The sequence below is a fragment of the Rattus norvegicus genome, chromosome 7, assembly GCF_021556685.1.
Source record: "Rattus norvegicus strain SHRSP/BbbUtx chromosome 7, alternate assembly SHRSP_T2T, whole genome shotgun sequence".
NCBI classification, from domain to species: Eukaryota; Metazoa; Chordata; class Mammalia; order Rodentia; family Muridae; genus Rattus; species Rattus norvegicus.
The window spans coordinates 22,610,245-22,618,628 of NC_141540.1; the positions used below are offsets into that span (position 1 = coordinate 22,610,245).

Here is an 8,384-nt window from a genome sequence, read left to right on the forward strand (position 1 = left end):
CTCATTTGTCAGACAGGGTCCCTCAGAACTGGACATAATGTAAAGATTCTATCAGATACTCCTATCTCTACACAAATATCTCCAAGTCACTACCTGACATACCCCTACCTAACTTTGTAAGAAACTGGGGATAATTCTACCCTGATTTAATCAGACTGAATTTTCCTATCTTCTACTGTCTTTACAGTTCATCTGAATGGTTTAGAGAGATGTCAATTTTGAGATATTGGTTCTGGGCCCCAAGACTATTTTTCTTCCACTTAAGAATTTTAGATGCAGTCAAGGGATGCAATTGCTCAGAGTTACTCTATGTCCTCGGAGGAAGGCAGGTTTCGAGAGATGCCCTCTATTTGCGTAGGAACGTAATTGCAGATAGACAGTTTATGTTCAAAAAAGATGGCAGTTGACATCAGATTCCATATGTACAGGGAGGTAGGCAGTTGGAGAGAGATTCTCATTGTACAATAAAAAGGCATTTGGAGAGAAATGCCAATGTACTGATAGGATGGCAGTTGGTGTCAATATTGTATGTTCTGAAGCTCTTCTCAAACAGCTGGGCTCATCCAGAGGTCCAGTGGTGACTCTTGGATTGTTGCTAAGTTTGTCTCACCAATGGAGGCATCGACCAAGGAGATGGGAAAATACCCGTGGAGAACTGCCACATAGTAAAAGACTTACTCCCACTTTTAGGAGCTAAGTGCCCTCTGTATTCAGATATTCCTAAATTAACCCTCCTAATACACATAACCTGCTTTAGAAATCCTTCCATGTTCCTGTAGAATGTTTTCCATTAGACAGACACTGGGACCCCTGAAGACCTCAGGGAATATACAGGTCTGATTTTCCTTGCCTGAGTTTAAGGGACTCAAAATGTATTGAGTAAAGTTCACTGACAATTCTGACCACTCATTTCCAAACATTTGAATACATGAACCGACTCTTTATGGAACCATAATATAAATGATGTTCATTTTGAACCACATCCCCCCTAGGCAGGCTGGGGCCTCCCTTACTCCAGCAGAAATAGGCTTGAGGGGTTGCTGGACAAGGCAACATCTAGTGCTCCTGTTCTCCATGGGGCCAAATGGCTGCATCCTTTATGGAGCATGAGCTGAGGCCACAGTATCTCAGCTCCACGTCTCAGGTTACTGCCTTACCTACTCCACCCCAGGGTACTTTACGTAGCCTTGTTAGAACTGAGAATGGAGAGACACAACAGTAAAGAATGGCAACTGCAGACCTCAGCCCCTGTGAACAGGGCCCATTAGGAATAGAAGGGTAAACATGGTGGACAGACACAGATGGCTCAGCAGAGTGTTTACTTTCCTCCTGCCATTTCGGTCACAGTGAAGAGAAGGTGACTGAGGGAGGACAACAACAGGTGAGCTAGGGATATTTCTCAACAACAACAACAACAACAACGACAACGACAACAACAACAACAACAACAACAACAACAGCAAGTGACTTTGTGATAGGCAGAGGACTCTGAAAGTATGGCAAGGCCTGTCTGCTGAGGCTAGGGTACATGTATTGGCTCTGGCATCTTCTCAGCTGGCTGAAGAAACAGGATATGGTTAATTGAGGAGAGAACAGAGTTCATGCAAGAAAGATCCAAATCCTCCTGGACTGGGACAGGAAATAAAGCTTGAAATGTGACCATCGCTGCCTGTGATGAGACTGAAAAGACAATGAGAGCTAACTGCCCCTAGAGAGGAGAGCAGAGTATGTGTGTCTGTCTGGCAAAATGTCCAGCAGCCTTCTATGTTGGGAGAGGGGATTACTGGAAAGACAGAATAAAACTCTCAGAGACAAAGGTTACCTCTACTGGGCATATACACAAAAGTCCCCTACATATAGCAAGGACACATGTTCCACTATATTGATAAATCCCTTATTTGTAACAGCCAAGCTGGAAACAAACCAAAAGTCCCTCAGTAGCAGAATGGATGCAGAAAATGTGGTCCATTAACACAGTAGAATACTAGTCAGTTATTAAATACAATGACTTCATAAAATCTCAGGCAAATGGATGGAGCTAGAAAATATCATGCTGAGTGAGGTAACCCAGTCACAAAAAAACCCACACACTTTGTACTCACTGAATAGAGGATATTATCCAAAAAGCTCACAAGAGCCATGATAAAACCCACAGACCATATGGAGCTAAGGAGGAAGGAAGACCAGGGTGTGGATGCTTCAGTTCTGCATTGAGGAGGTTACAGGATTATTGCAGGAGGTGGAGGAATAAGGGGACCAGGGAGGGAGACAGGAGGAGGAGGAAATAAGGGGGCAATATAAGATAGTGGAGGAGATGGTAAAGAGGAAGAGAGGTTTAGGAAATAGATAAAAATATGTAACAGGGATTACAAACTGGAGATGGCCACCAGAGGGTCCCACAGACCAGGAAATGAGAGGCTCCTAGGACCCACTGAGAATGGCTTTAACCTAAATGTGCAGAGAAGAGGGACATAGATCCTGAAGAGACCACCTCCAGTATATAGGCACAGTCCCCAATGGAGGGCTGAGCCTGCCCATCTCAAAAGTATTTTACCCAGAAATGTTCCTGTCCAAAGGAAAAACAAGGACAAAAAATGGAGCAGAGACTGAAGGAAAGGTCCTCAAGGAACTTTCCTACCTGGGAATCCACACTGTGTGCAGACACCAAACCTGAAACTGTTGTCTTTGTCATGAGGCGCGTGATAACAGAATCCTGGTTTGACTGATTCTTGGGAGACCTGGTTATCAACTAAGCAATGCAGATGTGGAAGCTTGGAGCTAACCATCAGACTGAACTCAGGGACCCTGGTGGAGCAGCTGTCGCAGGGACTACAGAAGGAGAGGGTTATTGTAACCCAATAGGAAGAAAAACATTGGCCTAACTAACAACCCAGAAGCCCCTGAGTCTTAATCACTGAACAAGGTGTGTACAGGGAGAGATCCATGGCTCCAAATACCTATTTATCAGAGAAAAGAATTGACTGACAGCAAGGGGAGGGTAGCCCCTTGGTCTTCTAGAGGTTTGATTCCCCCAGCACAGGGGTAAACTTGAGAAGTGGGAGGGGGTAGGGGGGTGGGCGAGCACCTACATATAGACATAGCAGAGGGCTGTGAGGGCAGATGTGGGATGGGGCTTATGGAAGGGTAACCTGGATGTGAGATAGCATTTGACATGTGAATGAATAGAATGCTTACTAAATAAAATAAATTAAACAAAGAACAAAATGGTTAGGGCTGCTCAGTCCATACTACATGAGTTTCCAGGTTCTCCTGGACTTGACAATAGTCTATAGAATCATGGGGAACAAAGTTCCAAGCCCACAGAGACAATGCCTTATATATATTCAATATTACTTAGCATCTCAAGGCTCATCTATTCCTTTCCATTCCTTCCTCTAACATTAACAAACATTGATCCCCTCAACATGAGCTTCAAGTGTGTCCCTCATAACCTTCCATGTATCAGCAAATCAGGAAATCTGCTAGTAGACCCCGGTCTCACTTGACTCTACCAGACAGTCAGGCATTCATAAAAGAAGGCAAAATGACTTCCCACAAGGAAGATGGGTCTTACCTCAGAAAAGGCACAAAATTCCTGCTGAGACAGCATCTTGTATCGAGACAGAAAGCTAAACCAGAGCTGGGCACTATGGTAACAATCAGTCTTGGGGTATGAGATGCCCTCTTGGGTTCTGAGAATACATTCTCACCCACTAATCTGTGTCCTATCCCTTCTCCAACTTTCATGACCCCCTGGATGTCACTATGGAGTTACCACTTGGAATGGTTGCTTTAGGTTAAGGATCCAAGCCAGGGTGAAGAGCAGAATACAAAGCAAATCATGGCTTCCTACTTCTCTATATACAGAGACAGATGGAGATGTTTTCCAAATAATCTAGCAAAAGAAGACAAAGCCCAAGCAGTCCATATGGTTACTGACCCTATGGATGCCTTAGCAGGTAGAGCCCAATCCACTGAGCCCTTGCAGACATGTGGATAGAATACCTACAGGCCCAAGTCTTCAAAGAGGGTAAACTCTTCACTCAGACTCTGTTTAAAAATAGATTAGAACAAAGCCCCTGTAAGATGGCCTTCTGAGTGAGTGCAGCCCTATTGGGGTGAACCACACCAGGTGTCTGTGAATCATGGAACTGTTTCGAGGTGACAGGCACAGTAGATCTCTGGATCCAGTCTCACAACCATCTCATACTTAGAATATCCCATCAGCACCTGCTCTACCTGAGTTGTTGTCTTGGGATTTAGAACATCTGGTGGGAAAAGATTAGGTCACCCAGCAAAAGGCTTTAAAAGACAGGGTCTTATGGCTTTGACTTTTTGAAAAAAGCCTTGGTATTAACATCATGGAGGGAGCAATAGGCAATCCCCACACCAGTGGCTTATATCAACACTTCGTAGATTGAGGACCTGGGAGAATTCAAATCATGCCAAGTCAACAAGTTAGAGGATCCCTATGAAAAGCTACCAGAAGCATTGTCCTCTTAAACAGGCAGAGGCACACACACCTTTTCCTTGACAAACATGACAGCATGTCAGTCTTGTACCAGTGTGCATATACCTAGGGAGGAAGTATTCTACCTCTTCAGATCCCATGTTGCATGAGGTACAAATAAAGGGGTCTGACTTTTCCACCTGGAGCCACCAAAGAGATATTCACTGAGAAGTCCTGTTGCTCCCAAACAAGCTGAAGCTGAACTCCTAGTGTTCATCTGGATGTGCTTATCTCCAAGGTCCAGCAGCTGGAACTTAAGTGATAGGGCCTGGGAAAGAACCGAGAATGCACCTTGCTTGTCCTGGCTCAGATGTAATGATGATACAGTATCTCATGGTGGGAAAAGCAGGGTATCAGCAGAAAAAGCAACTGATTTCCCTGTGTTCATGGTCAGGAATCCCAGGCAGTGGATGGTTGAGAATCTTGTTGCTTTCACAGTTTGATGCAGCTGGAAATGCACCCCGAGGAAATGTTCCAAAAATCATGCCGTGCGGACCTTATGTTCCTTAGAGAAAAACATCTCAAAAACACTCACAGATACTTGCCCAAATGTTTGCACCTAAGCGCCTGTCACAGTCACAAAGAAGGTTGATTTCTGGGAAGGTAAGGAGCCCATAGAAAGAAGTACTTTACGTTCAGAAAGTTCATTGTTTGATCAAGACAAATGCTGACCAAAAAAGGAGCTGGGAGGACACAGAGCACAGAGCTTGGAAACTGCGTGTGTTTGTTTGTACTTGCATGGCAAATGGAGGGGCACTATTGGAGGTGTGTGCTTGTTTGAATATGTGTGTCACTGTATGCATGTGTTTGGAGATTCTCCTCCTATCTGCCTGGAAGGAGTTTTCCGTTTGCCTTTGGAGCATGATGTACAACACTCAGCACCTCAACTGCGCTGCCTGTCTAGAAGCTGCCTAACTTCCCACCATAATGATTTGGATGGAAACTCACAACCATTGAGCCAGCCACAAGAAAATATTGTACATGACAAGGCAGTAATATATTACCTTTGTCATGGCGTGTTTTCACAGTAGTAGAAATTCTAACAGAAATTGCAGGGGAAGTAAGCATCATCTCTTTCCAAGGGAAGAAATTATTGAGAGATGCAGAGTGGATCACAAGTAGAAGGCTGCTCTGTCGCTCTCTCTCCTTTGCACACAGTTGGGGGACTGGCAGACCTGAGTAGCTCACACTGAAAAATACCAGGAAACTCCCCAGTGCATCCAAGTAGGGAGAAGACAGGGCTGAGGAGAGCAAGGAGATGCTGCCAACGCAAGCAAGAGGAAAAGTAGAAAGGAGAAGCCAAAATCGAAGACAGAAGAAGCAATGAAAGGAATGGAAAAGACTTGTTCCTCCAGAGCAAAAGCAGTGAAAGAGAAAGGGCCTTCTGAAGTTGATGTGTGTTCTGCTAAATCCAACAAGGCCAAGAAGGAGGATGAGCCTCAAGACCACAATGCTTGTAAAAGCAAAACATCCCAGAAGAAAAGGAGTCCCTTGAGAAGAAAACAGCCAATGGGAAAAAAACAGAGATAAAAACCAGGAAGTTTCTGAAGCAGAGGCAGACATGCCCAAGCCCAAGGAGAAGAAAGGGAAAGAAGTTAATGAGACAAGGGAGAGAAGAGCCCAGGCTCAAGAATGTCCTCTCCCATTCCGAACCAAACTCCAACTCCAGGGATGCTCCTGGGGAAGAAAATAGTAATGAGATAGAAAAGGAAATACTCATGGAGAAGAAAGGATTCTCTCTAATTTTCCCATACCCGAAGAGACCGTCAAGCTTCTCAAAGCTCAAAGCTTGAGGGGTTTACTTCCCGTTTTTTCTAAAAACCAAGACATTCCATCATGTATACAGTGAGACAGACTTCATTGCCCAGGCATGGACAGTAAGCAGGAAGACCTTCTCCTTTGCCGTCCCTTTGATTGGGTAACTTAAAGGTGGACTTCAAGAGAGGAAGAGAGGCCAAGCCAATCAGATACTAGTGCTGCACCTACAAGAGAATTAGCAAATCAAATGAGCAAAGACTTCAGTGACATCGATAAAAGCTATCAGTGTTTTTTTATGGTGAAACTCCCTATGGTGGTAAACGAGAACAAGTGCAGAGTGGGATTGATATCCTGGTTGGGACCCTAGCTCATATTGAGGATCACTTGCAGAATGGCAAGCTAGATCTCACCAAACTTTAACATGTTGTCCTGGATGAAGATGACCAGATGTTAGATACTGGTTTTGAAGATCAGGTGGAAGAAATTTTATGTATAGCATACAATAACGATTCTGAAGGCAACCCGCAAACATTGCTTTTTCTCTGCAACATGGTCTCATTGGGTATTTAATGTTGCTAAAAATATACAAAACCTACGTATGAACGGGTGGACCTGATTGGGAAAAGACTCAGAAAGCAGCCTTAACTGTGGAGCACAGGAGACAGAGAGGACAGTGGTGAGTGGGGATGTGTTCCAAGGCTACAGTGGTCCTCAAGGGGACATGTTCAACTTCTGTGAATCCACGAATAGTGGCAGGAGCTGTCACAAAACACATGCATAAAGCAGGAATGCCCAGTCCTTACATGGGGACATTCTGCAGAAGCAAAAGGAAATCACCCTGAAAGGTGCTGAAATGGCAGTTTTGTGGGTTTACTGGCTGCAAGTGGGTTAGACATCCTGAGGGTGACCTGGTTGTTCATAGATGTACACCAATGGAAATGGAGTCTTTGATCTTTCAAGAAGAACAGGCAGAGCTGGAAGGATAGGGGTTTGAACTGCTTTTACCAAAGAAGAGTACCAGTTACCCCAGGTGGAGCGGAAAGCCAGCACTAAATTTGAATGAATAGGTTTTCCTTCTGAAACAAATAATGAAAGCCTCCAGCAAAGATGCCATCAGACTATTGGACTCTGTGCCCCCACTGCCGTTGGCCATTTCAAGCGGTCAGCTGAGATGCTGACTGAGGAGAAAGGAGCTGTAGAGACCTGGCAGCTGCTCTATCTCCACAGATCAGGGGCCACATCGGTCGACCAGTGCTCCCTGATCCACTGCCCAGCAGCCTTTGAGACCATGATACTGCAGTGCTTTGTTGAGATGTCCAACTGAGCTACACTTGGAAGGAACTCGAGGAGCAGCTAGGCAAGAACATCGATGCCAAAATGAAGGGGATGGTCTTCCTCAAAGGAAAACCGGAAGTTTGTTTTGATGTCTGCACTGAAGCAGACACAGAAACATAGGTGAAGTGGCATGGTTGGAGATGCTGGCAGCTCACCATGGCCACTGAGGAGCCAGAGCTGAAAGGACCCCCAGAAGGATATCAAGGGGGCAGGGGCAGCAGATGGCAGCCATGGTGATTTCATGGGACAGCAGGGTGGAAGCAGGAACTTCCTGGATCAGGGCAGGGACAGCAAGGAGGAAGTAGAAACTTCAGAGGACAATGACCAAGAGGTGACAACAAAAGGTACCAGATCCACAATCAAAGGCCAGAAGTGGAGTTTATAGTAAAGTATTGGGTCAGTGAGTAGAGCCAAGAAGAAACTCTTCACAATGGGCACCCCAGGGTCCCTCCTGCTCTCAAAGTCCCCAGTGCTTCATTCCTTTTAGATGATTTACCAGCTCCCCTTCCTTGCAGAGAGGCTTCTGACCTGTCTGAGTAACCGTCATTCTGTCTTCCTTTTGGAAAGAAGTAGGAATGGATGAATGAATGAATGAATGAATGAATGAATGAATGAATGAATGCATACATAATGTGAGGAGGACAAAATAATCGATCAGATATTGGACCCTCAATGCACTTCCCAAGTGCTACTCCTCTAACCAGAGCCTCAGGAGCCAATAGAGCATCTGGAGAGGTGATCAAAGTCTCTCTTAGGTTACAGCTTTTTTTTTCTTTTTTTC

The 8,384-nt window shown here is 45.0% G+C and overlaps 1 long non-coding RNA gene and 1 pseudogene across 2 annotated transcripts in view; one reads left to right on the plus strand and one right to left on the minus strand.

The window, feature by feature from the left end:
- LOC120093789 (uncharacterized) overlaps window positions 1-8,384 on the minus strand; it is a 106,864-nt gene that overhangs the window by 21,195 nt on the left and 77,285 nt on the right. The gene's annotated exons all lie outside the window — the stretch shown is intronic.
- Ddx21-ps2 (DExD-box helicase 21, pseudogene 2) lies at window positions 1,085-7,922 on the plus strand (annotated as a pseudogene). Its single transcript, XR_015626097.1, has 3 exons — window positions 1,085-1,218; window positions 5,785-7,063; window positions 7,191-7,922. The product of XR_015626097.1 is annotated as a DExD-box helicase 21, pseudogene 2 (transcript).